This window comes from Silurus aristotelis (genome assembly GCF_946808225.1).
Source record: "Silurus aristotelis genome assembly, chromosome: 9".
Classification (NCBI taxonomy): Eukaryota; Metazoa; Chordata; class Actinopteri; order Siluriformes; family Siluridae; genus Silurus; species Silurus aristotelis.
This window is the reverse complement of record NC_139582.1, coordinates 5650098-5652872: the sequence shown is the minus strand read 5'-3', so window position 1 is coordinate 5652872 and position 2775 is coordinate 5650098.

Genomic DNA, 2775 nt, shown 5'->3' with positions numbered 1-2775 from the left:
CCCCTGTCTCCTACGCACCTCCCCAAACCCCATCCGGACGAGAGGCAATTAATTTGGGCTTTTCTCTCAGCCCTTAATTAACCCCTTCAGGACTGAGATGATGGCTAATGCCACTGATTGAGGCCAAGCCTGAAATTACCCAGAATTACCCGAGTGCTGCGAGTGAGATGGGAGATTGCGGCGCTCGCATTGTTCAGGAGTCCGCCATCCATTAGCTCACTTACCCATATTTCATTAGGAGGAAAGGAACAAAATGGAGTCGGTAATGTAGCAAGCGTGTTAAGGGACGCGTGCTTCACGCGCACCTTCTACATATGCTCCTGGCTTCTTCTCTATCGTAGAACAGTTTTATTTTGCGAGGGGAAAAAAAAAACAAGAAAACGCAGGTTGATGTTGTAATCAATTTGTGCGGGCTGACGTGAGTCTGGATATGCGTGTTAATTACGTCCGGCTGGTGGGTGAAAATAATTTGAGTGTGATAATGAGTTTTACATCATTGAACAGGGTGTCATCCTCAGTGCTACACGCCGATGATTGGACGCTGTTTCTAAAAATCACACCCATCTCTTAATGATTGACGCGCTTCAGTTAAACAACAGCGTCTTGCATCATCTTTTGTATTTTATCTCAAAATGTTCTTAGATTTTAACAGCTAAACTCCTAAATTAGGATTTAATACCAAATTATGAAATGTCCCGATAACACTTTTATACATACTTGACTTCTTAAACGTCTACTTTTTGAAAAACTATACCTTTTTTAACAACTCGCAACCTTTTGATGGTTAGCTTTTGCTTCCCTGCTAAATTACTGCTGTAATGCATTTGTCGATATGTAAGCCTATTTTTTATTATTTGTATTTCTACAGTTGTAGGTGTATAATGTAAAGCGGTTTGAGAAGTTTTTTTTTTTAAGGCACTAAATGAAATCAACTTTATTATTTGTATTTTTCATTATTACGTAATGAACTAAACAGTCAAATCAGTACAATAAATATAGTTATATGTATGTTATACTGTAAACATGCTATTCACATTGTTCTAACTATGGGATTATTTTGTAGATATGCACTCAGATAAATATATATAAAACTCAGATTTTATGTGTAACTTATTGTTGCCAAATGTTACCGTGCCGAGGAAAGGAAGGTTAATATGTCCCCAGGGCTGATTGTCAGTTCTGCTATCAAACCAATCTTGACATGTAACATAGTGAGGTCATTAAACTGACTGTATCATATTGTTTTCTATTACAGGCTCAGTGGGACACTGGGGGGAATTTGTGTGCGTGTGCGTGTGTGTGTGTGTGTGTGTGTGTGTGTGTGTGTGTGTGTGTGGTGAGAGAGACCATATTGGTTTAGGTTCAGTATCCCTTACAGATACACATCAGTCGATGTGTGTGTGTGTGTGTGTGTGTGTGTGTGTGTGTGTGTGTGTGTGTGTGTGTGTGTGTGTGTGTGTGTGTGTGTGTGTGTTTGCTGAGCAGATTGAGAGTGCTTAGTTTAAAGGGTGCTAAGCACTTTCCCTTATCACCCAACGTTAGCTGCTTCACCTTTGACTTCACTGAGAGGTCTTCTTCAGAGGAAGCCCTAAGGGCAACGACACTCCAAATGTAAACCAATGAAAAAGCCGGGAAGAGCTTACATCACGTCACTGACTCACTTCGAGTGCCTCTTACCATTCTATTGAACCAGTTATACTCTCAGAGACAAGAGACTGAGAAAATATGCTTTCTGAAAAAAAAAAGGAAGAAATGACAAGAAATGAATAACAAAACAAAAAGTGATTGAGACATTCATTTTAGTCAGGGAACCTCTAGAAAGATGGTAAAAATACATAATATATCAAATATACCACAATCTGCAAGAAATTTTGGAAAGAAATGAGAGCTATGTAGAGTGTCTAGTGGGAGCTCCTGAGAGTTTCCACTTAAGCCACATATGGTGCATTTGGAATTAAGGACATTTCTAAAATCTGATAAAAAGACAGGGCAAGTCAAGAAAAACAGCACGTGATTATGGGATATCATCTAGGCATAGTGTAGCAGGACTCGCTTGTAAAACTGATCAACCACAGCTTTTTGACTGTTGTTGTCTCTCTTTTTTGATCAGGTTTACTCTGAAAAAATAAAGAGAGAGAGAGAGAGTAAAAGAAAATGACTGCAATTAAATGTTATGTGCATTTTCACTTTCATGTTTCACGGCTAAAAGCTTTCGAGAACTTAGTTATCCTCATTAGCATTGAACTGTGACCTTTCCTCTATACTAAGAGGTCCATCATGACCTGAATTTGACCATTCGTAAGTGGACGCTGGCTGCTAGCACCCTGCCGATTACCCCAAGCCAGGGTCAAAGGTGAGGGGTGAGTGACAGGGCAAAGAGGCCACACTACGGTCGTGTTTGTTTAACTCTTTAGCCAAAGGCAGGGTAACAGAGTGCTACTTCACGTGATGGACAATGCAAGACTGAGCGATGTATTTTTTCTTGTTCAGTTGTGGTTAGTTTAGCTGCATGCAACTGGTGTAAAGTACAACAGCAATGAGGCAGGGAATCTAAAATCCAAAAGCATGCAACATATCAGCTAGCAGTTGTCTGAGCATGGGAGCATTTGAAATGAAGGTTATCTGAGGTTAGTCTCCAAGGTCTGGGTTTCAGCATGCTTCACAGGCAGCCATTAATGTAGATTTGTATGTATTTAAAATCATACGTGTTATAGGTTCTTTATTTGGTAGCTTTGTATGATTTCATTTAGTTTGTAGTGACTGGGTAAGCATGCA